General features: G+C 43.6%; 1 protein-coding gene across 2 annotated transcripts in view; it reads left to right on the forward strand.

Moving 5' to 3' along the window:
* The window catches only part of atrn (attractin), a 151,434-nt gene that overhangs the window by 17,126 nt on the left and 118,731 nt on the right, over positions 1–15,577 (forward strand). The gene's annotated exons all lie outside the window — the stretch shown is intronic.

Here is a 15,577-nt window from a genome sequence, read left to right on the forward strand (position 1 = left end):
TCCCCCCATTTAATGAGCTCCTATAGCTGATTCATGATTCTTTGTGGACTGCCGTTGCTGTTAAAATCATTCTGTGTGCTTGACAGGATATGGCAAAGGAGGAAATATGCAGCTGTGAAATAAGAAGTAGTCACAGCTGTCCTGGGAAATGATGAGCTTCCCAGAAGGTGTTTGTTCACAGAAAGAAATATCTGCTGATCATGATGACACCCTCCCACTGAAACGGGGGTATTAATAGTGGGAAGTGGGAGGGTTTTCTTCAGGTTGGACAGTCTGATCTCTCACCAGACAGGAGGACAGGGGAATACGAGTGAGTAAACCCAGCTGTGTGAGGACTAGTGACGGGAGTGACAGACTGCTCCCAGAATCTGTTGCACCATGCACACGTGTTAACTTGCCCTGCAGGACTAGGTTCAGTCTGGCTCTTTGTAAGAGTGAGCAGCAGGACTCCTTGTTATTTGTGAGTAATTTAAACCGGTCTTGGATGAAGAGAGAAGAAAATGGAGATTGACCAGCAAGAAGTTTTCTTTCCTCTATTAAGACTGTTCTTCCCCTCTGCTCCTTTAAATAGGTCTTTCTTTATCACCTTGGCACTGTGGTTCTGCCAGAAATGTCTAACACTATTTTCCCTAGTTGCACTGCTAATTCCTGGCTTTATAAAAATGCCCTGCACAAACCAGGGTGAAGGAACTCGAAGGGTTTTGGCTGGAACAAGATGCTCAGCCAGACTCCTGAAGCTCATTCCATGGAAACCTTCACTGGGAACATACAATATCTGTAGCTATGCTTATTTTGCATGTATTCTCTTAGTACAAGTCTCTAGTAAAGACTAAAGGACACTCAGAGCCAGGAGTGAAGCTGACTTTAAGGACACAAGTTACTATAAAGGATGAGTGCCTGTACTGTAATTGGAATCGCTGTTTTACACAAAGGGTGGTAGATGTCCGTAACAAGCTACACAGCCATATTGTTCAACCAGACCGGAATCTTTCAGAAACAGCTAGACGAGATGCTTGGTTTGAGCAGCTACCAGCAGACAAATGCCCAAGGGCTGATGGCCTCTTTTCTCCTTCCTTGTGTTGAAAGCTTTTATGCCGTGAAGAGAGGCTTCAGAGGCATGATTGCTGTCCCCATCCCAAACAATAAAAAAGTTTGTGATAGAAGTTGAATTGGCTCACTTTTCTCTTCTGCCAAGTTCTTTGTGTAGCAAAATTGATTTCATTTCCGACCAGTTATTTCAGTGGCTGAGTCTTCATATGACTGAGAGTGGTTTAAGTTATGATGCTATAATAGTTATTTCAGCCATCTGTCATAGTCTGGAGTGATGTACTCTGAGAGCAATTAAATGATAGATTGCTTCTCTCCTGTAGTGTGGTCTGCTGCAGTTCAAGTGAGCCAGATGATGGATATTCTGTCTGTGTGCATTCTTCAGGTCTCCATGCCAGTGCTGCTCTGTGGCATGGCCCTGGTCTTCATCACAGTTTGTGAACTTTCAGTTTCCTGTGTTGTGCAGTGTGTACTTGTGTCTTCATCAAAACCAAAGATAATCTCTTTTTGAGAGAGGTTCTGTTTTCTTCAAATACAGAAGTTCAGCTAAGTCAGTCGCTATGAGGCTAAAAATATAGTCTTGTTCAGTTTCTGTGTATTTAGCATGATTCAAAGTTGTGGGGGAACCAGAAAAGTTCAGCTGGGGAAGGTGCTTGCCCGAGTGCCGGCTGAGCGTGGGTTCGAGCCTGTAGCTTGTCACTGTCTGGCTGTGTCTGGGATTCAAGGGGCTCGGAGGACTCCACCCGCCTGACGGGATCGGAGCTGTGAGTGAGATGTGAACAACACGCAACTGGCTGTTCCAAACATTGTTCTGAATTGGTGAAGAAGTCTATCCACTTGTTGTTTTAAAGTCATGGCACACTTCTGAATAGAATTTAATGTGTTTAGTTCCTTATTTTTGTCATTTGGGGAGATAATTGCAGCATTGAAGTCCCTGCAAGTAAAGATCTTATTCCTATGCTTTTTCGTACATGTCGTACATGTCCCTCTAGCATTTAGAAGTTTTCGTCCCAAAGGATTACAAAGTCACTTTTTCAAAGAATTTATTTCATCACAAAAAAATCAGAATAAACTCAGAAACATCAAATTATTATATGCCTAATAATTACAATATATATGCACACAATGAGAGAGAAGAATAAAAAAAAACAAATATTTTGCTCTGGTCCATTAAATCATTTATTGTTTTAAAAACATGTTCTAAATATGACATTTCTGGTGATTTTTGTTTTTTTTCCCTATCAAGAAAATTCCCTGATAATTGCTGATAGTGAAGCAGAGTTTTGACCTGCAATCCTTCAGTCCCTGTTTTCTACAGATCTGCTTCCTCTGCCCAGCTCGGATCTCTCAGGTAGCAGTTTCTTTAGTGCCGCCCTCAACAGGCACTTCATTGCCTCTGAACACCCGCGTGTGTCCTGTCTGCTATTCTCTGTGGTCCAGGGCTGTCAAAGTGTGTTGTATGTTGGGGTCTTCACTGCACAGCAAAGCTGGGGTACGAGTGTGAATCAGCTTCACGTGGTCTGCCAGCTACCAAGTTTTATGATCTCTTTAATTTTTAATAGTGTAAAACACATGGCAAACTATTGTGGTGGCTGCTATAGCAAATATATTTATGGATTGATTTTTGTTTGGAAGGAACAAAGTAACACTGCAAGATCTCTTGCTTATGTATCTCGGATAGTCCCCAGGAAAACCACTCCAACTGGGCAGAGGCTCATATTACGTTATCTTGTAAGGAGCTTGGAGTCCACTCTGCGAACTATTACTAGCTTAGCAAGGCAACTAGGACCGAAGGGACCAAAGCATAATAAGAACTAAAAACACAAGGCTTTATTGGATCAAAAAATCAAATGAGCCAATATTTCCCTAAATGCGCTAGTTGCTTAGATTTTTCTTGTACTGTTCTACAGAACTCGTACATAGTTTGCAACAGGCAAATACTGACCTTAAAGGCAATGTGGTCCCTTTTAGAGCCAGGCTTCCTGAACGTGGAGAGTTCACCTCTGGAAGGAGCCCATAGCTGAAGACGGATGTTGGCCGTCCGCCTCCCTGGAGATGGGGTCTGTAATTGAGGCGGCAGCTCCAGAGGCAGGCGATCAATAGTCACAGACCAGTAACTCCTGCACGCAGGCCATGCCTTGTCGTCTTTGGTGTTAGAATTGAAGACCTTGATCTTCCTCGCGTTTTTCCCCGCAGTGCTTCTTAAATGAGGGTGTACCGAGAGGGCTCATGGGTGTTCAATAAGTCCCCTGCTAGTAAGGTGTTGTGGGAACAGTGGTAATTTGGATGTAAACTCAAGCAACTGAAGAAAGATGAATTGTCTTTTGTTGTTATTGCTGCCTGTTCCTGGCAGCTCCGAACGCCAGTTATTTGCCTACAGTCAAGAGTAAAACATGCAGGAGCAAGAAGCAACTCTCATTCTCATACCAGAGGGTTGTGGGAGGCTGATACAAGCTACTCAGACATGTTGTTGTTGTTGTTGTTGTTGTTGTTGCTTTTAAGATGCAGCAGGAAGAGGCCTTTGGGTCAATTAACAACTAACTGCCACACGGACAGGATGGACAGGCCGAATTGCCTCCATTCATGTGCTCTCAGACATTCCCTCCTTACCTTGCAGCACAATCACTGTGGGCAGGGCTTCCCTGGTAAGATCCTGAACTCTGTCAAGCCCTTCCCATGTTCCAAAAAAGAGACTCAGCCATAAAAGATAACTGAAACTTATTTAGCACGCAAGTGTCAAAAGTGCAAATACAAATGACACAACTCATTTCCGGTAAGAGGCCTGGACACCCTTGTTGTGCAAATGAGTCCGTTTTGCAAATTCTCTTGAGCGCAGATTCATGTCTAAGCTGCTTAAACTGTGTTTAAGTTGCGTTAAAATTTCAGCTGCTGGCGTAGAAGAACCCATAGAAAGGGGTCACATCTTTCTGAGTCATGTCAAGCACATAGACTGCTCGTTTTTATGGTAGCAGATCAACTGACGGTGTAGATGGAAAAGGATCACAGTGCTGACAGATTGTTTAGAAAACGTGTAATGGGCTGCAAGGAGAGTAAGGGAACAATCTGTGGGCTGTCTTCACAGGAAACTCTTCCTCTCTGTACAGGAAAGACGGGCTGCTGCTACAAGCGTCTGTGTTGAGAGGCCATTCTGATTGACCGAGAAATCTTTGTTGGGGATTTTGTGGAACAGCGTGGAGTAGAGCTTAAGACTGTGGCCCTTAAAGTTGTGGGATCAAATCCCAGCTGTTATGTTGCTGTTTTAACCTCCCTCAGAATTGCTATGGGATACACCCTGCTGTATAGGTGGGTCTCCAGGTTGTCATGATGATTAGAACTAGTTCTCCACCTAAAGACCTGAAAAGAAAAGTTCAAGCGTGTGTGTAGTTCATGTGTTTCAGTCAGATTAAATTCCAGTACCTACTGATTGTCCTTATTTGTACAATATTTGAGCAAGGTTTCTGTCACCAAAATACCACAGTGGAAAAGGCAGAGTTGAACTTTGCCAGTAGAAGTTTATGGTAACTAGAGCTTACAGCGGTCTGGAAGGATACAGGTCTACAGTATGTAGTTGGTCTTTCTCTTTTAATAACAGAATGGATCAACAGATGCAGTTTTGTTGTAACATTAACTTCCAGGTCTGTCTGCGACAGCTAATGTTTGCTAAGTACGAAGTAGCTGCGATAGACGGAAAATTAAAACGTAACAGATAATGGTGCTCATTAAAACAAAGTGCTGGGCGAATGAAATATTCTTGCAAACCTCTTTCAGGTATATCCTCTTTGTTGAATCCCAGGAAATCGTCTGAATTATTCCTGTCATGTGCAGCTTGATATGCTGGATGGATCTATGAAAACAATTATAAGCCAGCACTTGGTAAAAGAAGACTCTCCTGAGCACCGTAATTAATTTCTAAAAACTGCTGTAGCACAATAGCAGATGGAATAGGTCCGTGTTTCTCTGGGCTGTGTAAAACACTTCCCTCCTACTGCCCTTTTTTTCAGGATAATTAATTTTTATCAGGGTCTGCTTGATCACTTCTTTTACGTTACCCATTGTTTTTAGCTTGCTGAATGCTGGGCAGGATCAGATGTTGGGAAGTACTGGGTTTTTAGAACATCTCCTCATTAGGTGTTCTGTTTTGGCGACCTGTACCTGGATTCAATCAGAACAGGGATCTGCCTGCCATTTACAGACCCCGTGCTGTAGTTTAATTGGGTTTTTCTGCAGGGTAGGAGAAAGATGCATCTGGGTGCCAGGTGCTGGATTTTGGATTTTTGATTAAAAAATACAGTATTCAAACTGTCTGGCAACCTAGGCATTCACCAAAAGGAGGGTATCTGTGTTTCTGTAAATAGATGTGGTTTGCAGTAGAGACCTGAGTATTACATATTCAGACTGCACAAGAACAACCCTTTCTAATTGCACATTCGTCCATTTGTGCAGTGAGCTGAGCTTGTAGGCGTTCCTGACCCGTGGGCTCTGGTAGAAGAAAGCGCTAATTCTAACACTGCCAGCCACAACCCTGGCTGCCCGCTCAAGCTCGATTTTCATTGGTTAAAGAAACTCGCTCTTATACACTTCGTCCTAGTGTGCATAAACATGCTGAAAAAGTTACAGGATGATGCTTTTAATTGGCTTATAAAATGGATTCATTCTCAGCAGGCATGCATTCTGTAGCTGTGGTGCTCAGTGCTCATTTAATTTTCTAATAAAATGTCCATCTCTGGCATGAGTAGTGTTTAGGACATGAATAACGGCTGTGGAGGGAGGAGACCGATTTGCAGCATCCGTTCATCTTTTCGGATTTGCGAACAGGTCCGAGGTCATGGAGATGGTTGTGTTGCTTCACGAGGTCATGCAGGTCAGTACAGAGCACCTGGAGGTTCATCTCTGCCAGTCAGATAGTTTCACAGGAAGGGTCAGATCCCGAGGTTTTTGCCTGTGAAAGTGCACAGCCTTGCTAGCTGCACGTCTCCTGTGGGTAGAGGCCTGTAGCTCTAGGAACGTCACTATGACTTGGAGGAAAACCAAGGGGACTGGGGCAGAAGCCATTTTTATGCAAGTACCTGTTTGGTAGTTAGTAGATTCATTGATGCGAGTGGAGCCCTGTGTGAATATATACACTGTAAATCCATTTCAATACAGTTTGTGAATATAATGATAATGTGAATATATTCAAGTGATGTTATGTTTAATTAACCCAGTAACTTAACAATGATACACTGTGTTTGGTGAACTGGAGAGGGTCTGAGATTACAAGTCCCAAGAGTAATGTAAAAAAAGACAGAAAAGATGGAGAGAGAGGAAACTGATTTAAGATTTGCCATATTAACAAAACCCAGCTTATCTTTGAGGAAAATCAGTTTAAGGCATGCAGAAGTTTGGGAATTCATAATTTCTCCCCTTAACAAGCATGCAGCAAGCATAATTTCTCAGTTTTTCGGTTTAAAAGACTGAGGGCACTTTTTTAATAGTAATGTTTTGTTTTATTTGGGAAATTTTACAGAGTAACATGGTTTATATGCATTTTGAATTTTAAAAGTTTAAAATATCAAAAAGTAAATAGGTTTTTGTACACAGTTTTACTCTTTGCAGTATATAAAAATGGATGATAATCCTGACATTTTATGACCACTGGCAAGAATTACTGTTGAAATTCATGAAAATAGTTACAGACACACAGTCAGTTTTATACCACAAGTTGACTCAAGTGGACCATAAACTTTAAGATACTTGGCCATACCATGTATTAGATGCAAATTTAGTTATATCACTGGTTATGGTTACACAACAAAAACCAGTTTCAACAGCATGGCTGGGTCGCTTGTCCCAGACTCCCTCAAATCACTGTGTATAAGGAAAGTTCCTCCTGTTCTTGGTTTTAAGTACATCCATCTGCTTTTTTAACGACTTTATCCAGTTCAGGGTCACGGGGGGAACTGGAGCCTATCCCAGAAAATATCTGGCAGGGTACACCCTGGATGGGACGCCAGTTCATCTCGGCCACACGGGCAAGTACACACTCGCACCTAGGGCCAGTTAACCTACCAGTTTGTCTTTGCACTGTGGAAGGAAAAGCATCTGAACATGGAGAGAACATGCAAACTCCACATAGACAGCACCGCAGCCCCAGCACTGCGAGACAGCAATGCTGACCACTGCACCACCGGGTCTAGGAGTGTCCTATGTACACTCCTAGCTAATTCCCTGTGGCATGTGTTGCAGTTAAAGGTTTTCTGTGTTGTCCTTGAAGGATTGAGCTTCAGGCATCAATAAAATCTACAAACACATGAAGAACTGACATTTTGTAGTGATGACTCTGGCACAAAGATGGTTTGATCAATAACAAAGAAGTGATAGCTGACGTCTGTAAATGCACTATGTGAAAGTGTAAAGTCCTCTTGGGACTTGGGAGCTACTCCCTCTTCTTAAACTGGTTTCCTTGTAAGCCGCACTGCTGCCTGTGTGGACAGGGAACAGGTAGATAAAAAGGTCAGCTGCACAGTGACGACTCCGTGTGATTACTGTGCTGTCTGTGGGACTTGGCGGGTGTGATCGGTCTGGGTTGGCATGACTCATGCCTCCATTTGTTGTGAATGTCCTCACTCAGTGCCGCCCAGTCTGCAGCGCTTGATGTATTATTGAACTGCCACCCCGGCTGCCCTGAAGGCAGCACAAAGAATTAAAGAAGATATGATGATTTCAGATTCGGATCACTCTGTGCTTTCTAAGAGTGTACTACTGCTCTTACAGTCACAAGGAGAGCAGTCAGCACCCCCATGTAGGTAGGACATTTTGGGTTGTTTCACATTAATTGTTTAATTAATCGGCAGAGATGTTGAAGTACTCTACTGGCAGCTGCAAAGCAGCCCATATGACATAGGGTGCTGTGCTTGTCCGTGAGGTAGGGAAGGCACATCAAATCAGTATGTGCAAGCGCACCTTCTAGATGACGAGAGCCCTCAGAGAAGGTACACTACAGTCCGCTGCACGCCTGTCTACAGGCATAACGTGTGCAGCAGAGCTGGCCGGAGCAGTGTCCCTCCAGAAAGAATTAGCTCTCTGCCTTGTCCAGTAGAGATGTTTTCATGGCTCATTCACGCCAAGTGCCTTCGCAGCGGAGACCAGTGTCCACTAATGGCAGTTGCTGTGGTGTCTGAAACGGGACTTTGAAATCAGATCTCTGAAGATGAAAGGACAGCGTGGTGATGAAAGCATGCACTTCATGACAGGTTTTTGTTCGGACACAATTTTATCTCCATTTCATAGCTTGTCTACTTTATTTCAGGGAACAAAACTGCTTTCTCAAGTAGTGGAAACACTGAAGAGAACATAGACGCTGTTCAACTTGTTTCTGAAACTGATTTCAAGCTTTGACCTCGGAAGATGAAAGGCCAGACTGAAAATGGGTTGTTTTCTGCCCCCTAGGCTGTACATAAGAAGCTCTTTCAATATCCAGCACTGGAATTTCACAAGGTTTTCTTGCACTACTTGAGTCTGAATCTTCTCCTTGTCTTTAGAAGTGCTGTTCAAGCCCAGAATGAGTTTGACAAGGCTGGGGTCAGTTGATTTGGCGGAGAAACAGGAGCAAGGCGCCACTGAGAGATCACTCGCTCGATGGAGCTGTCTGGACTTAAGGAATTATTTTGTCTTGAGACTCGCAGCAGCTTTCCAAGATTAGGGCATCTGTCAGGCTCCTTTGCAAGCCAGCCTCTCCAGCTACCTCTCTTGTTTCTGCTGTAGTGCTCAAGTGCAGACTGAAGAGGGCCTTCTGTGCCCAGGTCTCGGAGCTGCAGAGAATAATGACGAACCCCAATATATTCCTTATATAAACTGTGTTTCAGTGCAAGGAGTTTAAAGGGGTTGTCAGTTATGCCTAAATCGCAGGGGTGGTTTCTTTTTACCTCGGTGAAGCTGCATTGGAAACAAATACAGCCGTTCTAGTTGTAGAAGAGACTACTGGAGGCTTTGACTAAGCTGTTTCAGCCTGGCTAGCTGAGGAAGAGCACTAGCAGTGAGCACAGAAAGAAAAGACTTATACATTTATGTAGTTCTGAATTGCTCGTTTTTTTTAATATGATCTCTCCCTCAAATGCAGAGTCGATTTCAAAAGTTCATTTGAACAGAAACCATTCCGCTTAGCAAGGATCTTTAGATGAAAAGCTTTATTTTGAATGGAGACAAATGCTTAAAACTAGTTGAACTTTTCATTAAAAAAAAGTTTGCTTGGTCTAGGTTCTTAAAAAGTTACTTCAGCTTGGCGGTTGTTTGGCGCAATGGTAAGAGAATAACTGTATTTACAAACAAGAGGAAGCTGTTGAGCACACCTGGCCTGTTTGATAGTCACTAGGTCATTGATCCAAAGATCTCAGGATCCAGACATTTCTTTAAAAAAATCACATGGCTGGGCAGCTTGACCTTTAATAGGTCAGGATTCTGGAGCAAGCGAGACACTGCTGTGTAGCCCCTTGAGCACGGTACGTCACCTGAGCTGTTCTAGTAAAAAAAACTCAGCTTTACAAATGAAAGTTGCTTTGGATGGAAGTATGGAGGAAATAAGTGCTGTACACCGTTTATAGGGTCATTTTTGCATACAAAGGCACATGTTTGCTCATCTTTGCATGCAAAACAGCATTTTTTTGTGTTTTCTGTAATTGCCACAGCTGTCTGTGACATACTTTGTATGCTTTCATGATTCATTTGATTCTCTGTAGTGTTTAATTTCTGGCAGATTTTTGCTATAGATCCAGGATTACAGTTGCCTCTGTACAGCCGACACCAAGCACTTTGTTAGTGACTTTTTCTCATTTGCTTCGATATGGTGCTTCATCAGTGTCAACTTCATAGACAAATTATCTGAGGTTTTGCAGTTATTAATGTTCCAGTCATGCTTTTTCTCAGCTTATTCTCGCAACTGATATCTGGGTGAGAGCTTTTTTCAAACCATGTCAAACATACTGTTCCAGGTACTCAGTCCTGCCTTGGGGGGACACAAGAACACAAATAACACTCCCATTGCATTGTTCCCTGCATCAGTTGACAGTTATGTCTTTTTCTTCTTGCCAAAGTCAATACTATAGACTACAAAGTCAGCCATCGACCTTCAGCCAATGGTGGCCTGGCCACAAGTAAACTTATGAACAACCCTGTGTTCAAACATGATGTTATGGACAGTTCATAACTAGCACACTCCAGTTACAGCTCATTGCTTGGGTTCAGATCAGTGAGGCCGCTCCTCCCAATCGCACAGAAGCCTTCCCCACGTGAACGTTAAAATATCTCAGGGCTACAGAGTCAGTAGGTGGCTCACTATAAAGCACTGTTCTCAAAGTCTCTAAATGGGCTGTATACTCCCAACAATTAGCTGCATAAGCACAAACAACTTGTCGCAATCAGGTGGCTCTCCTCCACTGGGACAAATTCTAACTGAACAGCTAACAGCCGGGAACTCACAAGCCTTGCCTCTTGCCAAGGGGAGCTCCAGTGAGGGTAAGAGACCTCCTGGAAGGTCTGAGACCTCTCAGTCTTAGAACCACTACTGTGTACAGAATTCAGACTGTCTATATCTAGTTGGTACTTTTAATCACCCACATCAGCTTAGGCTCTTTCTCACCCTGGAAGTGATGTTCCACTGTCTAACCTGTCCATATCCATCCTGCTCATGCCCGTCGTCGGTCTGGCATCACACCCCGCCTCCCCCTCCTTGGCCTTGCAGGCGATGAGCCTGGCTGGGTTAGTGGTGGTCCAGCCACCAGACGATAGTCCGTGAAGGCCCCCCCTGGTCTGGCTCACGGGTGTGTCCCACTGTCTCTGATCCAGGCAGGGATTGCTGTTTTTAGTTGAACTATCATGGGAGTCTAGTTTGGATCGTTCTTAGTCTGACCCCTTACCTTATACCACCATGCCAAGAATAATCCTCCCAGGAGCTCAAAACTCCGGACAGCTTAGCTCTGAGGCTGGGGCACTCAAGCTCTTTCACCATGACAAGGTAATGAGAACTTGTCTTGTCCCACTATCATTTCAGAGTCGCAGTGCTGCAAAGTGCATAGTGTTTTTCATTAACTACCAGTGGGAGAGGCAGTTTGTCCTCATGATAGTAGCGGTTGACTGCTTGTAGCTCATTTCTTGCTTGAAAGTGTAGTACACATTACCAGAAGTATAGTTTTGGAATTGACCTGGGTTTGCCATGTAAATGTGGACTCTTAGTTATTGTACGGCTTTATTGGATGTTTTAGTTGAACAAATCTGTGATACACATCATATTTACACCACAACTTAAAATCTTTCAGTTAAGATAGCAAACTACTTTAAATAATCCTTGAAGTTTTGTTTCTCAATTTTCTCAAGGTTGAATTGCTGGCACTGCGAATGCTTTAAGTGTTTCTTCCTCCAGATTCAGTCATCTTCTACAGTGATGTTGGCTGGATCTTTCTGGGTAAATCCTAGCAGTGTTAAGTGCATGAGCAGGGTCCGGAGAGTCTGGGGACGCGTGGGGCTGTGATTTAATGGCAAGGTTTAAAGATCACATGCTGAAATAAAAACAAGGCCTGCATTTACATGGACCTGCTGCGAGTATTTATAGAGGGGCTCATAGAAATGGGTGAAAAATGCAAATGCTTTTTCCACTTAAAGCTCCGTCTCGTCTACTGTGAGGAGCTGCCGTGAAATCCGTTAGCTGTGTGAATGAAAGTTGTGTTTGAGCTCCATTTCGGCTGTGCTGGGGGGGTCATTGCCTTGTGTTACACCGTGCTTAACTGCTCAGACCTCTGACTGCCATCACAATGCTCACATTCTTCACAAATTACTAAAAAGCCACAGAGAAACTTGTAGCCTCTCTGAATTCTCTTTAAACTGAAGTGTAGATCTTTATCTCCTCAAGCAGGACAGCCTTCTTAAGACTGTTAATATGTGGTTTAATTTCTCAGACTTATTTATGGTACAGAAGCAAATGAAGATAAGATTGCTTATGCCCCCGGATACCCCCAGAGTATCGGCATCCGCCAGATGACTCTGGCTCCTCTGCGTTGCTGTGCAGTCAGGGGACAGGGTGACGGGTCTGCTGCACTTCTTAAGTGTTTTTTTCTCTAGGCTTCATTCCTCCACCATTGGCACACTCGTGAAGTGGACGCATCCTTTACCAAGAACCCAATCACAACCCAGCGCAGAAAACCGGTGGTGAAGTGGGCTTGGTTACTCCTAGAACAGCAGCTGTATGGAAATGTTAACTGTGGAAATGTTTCCTTACCCTATTAGACCATCTATCACCATACCTTGTGTTCTTTTTTCTATTGTGTGAGCAGCTTCAAAAAGTATTGAATCCGATATCTCGATCTTACTGTGATGGATTGTAAATGCCTTACGAGCTGAAACAGTGGGGAGATGCAGTACGGTGTAGTCACTGCACAGCACATCTGCACTGTAGACCTGGCCTGTCAGGTGTGAGACCGGCTGTTCCCCACAGGCAAAAGCCCTTGGTGAAGTTACTGTATTAGTCTTGCACGCACACATACACAGTTCCCCGTTCTTCATCTTCCTCAGAAACTGTAGGAAATTGCCTGAGTTACTGTCTTCAGAGTCCTGAATTAATCTAAATCAAAACACTATTGTGCATTTATGGTAGTAAGCCTATACTGTAGTACTTAAGACAAAATCTGTTGAGCTTTCACAGCACAGCTAAGAGCAAGGTGATGCAGAAGGACCACAAACCTTTTTCAGTCCTTCAGGCCACGAAAAGGTTTACAGCCAGGGGGAAATTTTCCTGGTCTTGGTTGGTTTTGGAATACCTGAACACTGGCAGTGTTGTCGTCGGTAAGCAAGATCACAAGGGTATCACCTCCATTGTAAAAAAAAAAATGGCTTTGAACAGTGAAAAAATAGGTCTTGCAATACATGTGTTGAAGCAGCACTCTTTGCAAATGCACTGTATAACAAGGGGTGGATGCAATTGCACATTTATTTTCTCTACTGGACAAAATGTAGTAAGAATTATGCTTTTCAACAGGGAATAGATTTATGTAGTGTACTTCATATGCTTAATGTCTAATGCATAGATTTAGCTAATTTTGCATTAAGTTAAGATGCAGTGCCTGCTGATTTAATTTCAAAGGGAGGTATTTTATTTTACAATAAATAGCATAAATGCACCACTACAACTAAAACTGTATATGGTTGTGCCTAGCAGTATGCTAATTCGTGGTATGTGTGGCCTGCTTGAGGTACTTTTAAATCAAATCTAGTTCCCCTTGCGGATGCGTTGACTCCCCTAGTGTGGCACATGGGAACGTTGTACAAGTCTTCATGGTGGGAGGGGCTGTACTTGTTCTGAAAACAAAACTAACACAAGCGTGTTCACAAGAAAAGAGGAGCTTGTTAGACCCATCTTTACCCATTCGCTTTTATGCTAATCAATTCTAAGAAAAATCACAGCTGGATTAGACTGTGTGTGCCGTGTTCAGCAGTGTGGCTAGGCTTCAAGTTTGCAGTATACATCCAGTTAAAATACATAGTGCTTACTCGTGCTCTAGTGATACAAATCACTGGATGCGTTTAATTTTTTTTCCTTTCATGGTTTGGCTTGGCAGCCTTCATTTTTGATTTTATTGAGTAATTAAATCTCTAGATCCCCTGAAGCGTTTTAAACATTTTGATTGTGATGGTGCGTGTGATGATGGCTTAATTAACCTCCAACCTGCTTTAAGCTTTTCTTGTGCAGAGCAGAACATGAAGGGCTTGATCGGGACTGTTGTTGGTAACGGGCTGCTTGAAACTCTGACAAAAGCTTTTCTTTTTGAGATTCTTTACACGAGGGAGAATCACTGAAGCGGTTCTTAACGTGCTGATGGAAAAGCTTTGGCAGAGATTGAAACAGCTTTGCTAATAATTGAACAGCAGCTGTGACAGTCTGAGCACTGGTAAACAAATCTTGGTAATAAAATACAGGGAGAGCTACAAGGAAAGGCCTTACTTCTGGAACAGGATGAAGTGTAAATATCTCTTTTTTTGTGATTTCCCTGTGATGAATGTACTTCTTCTCAGAGTGACATTTGTTTTGGTAGTTGGGCAGTAAGTCCCATAACTTGCTTTGAATGCAGTATGCAGTAATAAATCATCATCATCTCAGGAGAGATCTTCTGAGGTTCCAAATCCAGTCAGCTCAAGTCCTTGCTTCTTCACTCATTTTATATTATAGCTCTTCTCTACTAGCAGGGAGGGGCAGCTTTCTGATAGTAGAAGAACGGAGGTCTGCTCACAGCTGCACAGTGTGTGTTCAGGGAAAGGAATGGTGCTGGTGTATTGTAGTCAGATCACATAGTCTGGGTTTGTTACTTGTTTTGGCTGCTAGTGTGGGTGTTTATCTGCACCCTCCTGCAGGATTAGCCTGCACTGACTCGAGGTCAAGCTGTGGTGTGGGCTGCCCAGTGGCTCTGGACACCATGTGGCTCTCGGCAGTTCCCTGTGGTGAGGTGGAGGAGCTGTGGGCCGGAGACGTTGCTGTGCGTCAATCTTGGGGAAAGCCTTTGCTCTGTCCTGGTGTTACAGTAAACTGCTTCCGAAGCTCCACTCTGAAACCTAACTTTTCTCAGGCACTGCTTCTCCCACACAGCTATGCAGCTAACAAAAGATTGCTAGATTGCTTTTTACTTCCTAGGAAAATAGACTGCTTTCCTTTTGAAGGTTGTGGTGTTCTTCACAAGAACACTTAGTAGTAGTGGTCACTTAATGTCATTTTTGTATTTTGATGAGGGAATTGTTTTCCTGGGAGCGTCCCCTCCTCTTTTCCTTGTAGTGTGTTTCACTTTTTGTTAGTGTGTCTTTTCTCTTTGTGTCAAGGGCCTCTGTGGGCAGGTACAGTAATAACTGCCTGTTTGCTCTATCTCCCTGGGCTGCATTCCAGAGCCCCTGGGACTTGGTCTGCCTCTGCCCTGCTTAGTGATGTGTGTTTAACCCCTGGCCGTCTGGCTGCCGCAGTCCCTGCTGTACTGTGGAGGTTAGGGAGCAGTCCGGGTTTGAGAGACCAGTGCTTGGTGAGCTGTTGAAAGTACGGCAGTGGTCCCGAGGCCTGGAGTGCGAGAGGTTGTCTGGGGCCGGCAGCACTCGACTCCACTTTCCAGAGAGGGACGGAGAGACGGTTTCCGCTCAGCTGTACTGACTGTGGGCCCGAAAGATGGGACCGGCGCTCAGGGCTGGGTGTCTTGGCCTTGAGTCAGAACTTCAGCCTCATGTTCACTTTCTATCTGCTTCTTGACTCTAGTGTTCAGGCAGATCTTTTTTATTTATAAAAGGCACCTCATGCTGCGTATCACATTGTTTGGGATTTGGGAATGTGGTTTATTTTTTCTTAAATATTTGTAGCCTTGCAAAGTGTGGGGTTCATCAGGAGTGCTGTATGGTAAAATCTAGGTAGTGCTGCTCAAAGTAATTTAAATAGAATGTTATTCTTAGGCTTTTTTTGTAAGCATGACATGCTACAGTATATACATGACATGCTACAGTATATACAGTTTTATCCTTTTTATATACTTTTTAAAAA

This window comes from Lepisosteus oculatus, chromosome 1, assembly GCF_040954835.1.
Source record: "Lepisosteus oculatus isolate fLepOcu1 chromosome 1, fLepOcu1.hap2, whole genome shotgun sequence".
NCBI lineage: Eukaryota > Metazoa > Chordata > Actinopteri > Semionotiformes > Lepisosteidae > Lepisosteus > Lepisosteus oculatus.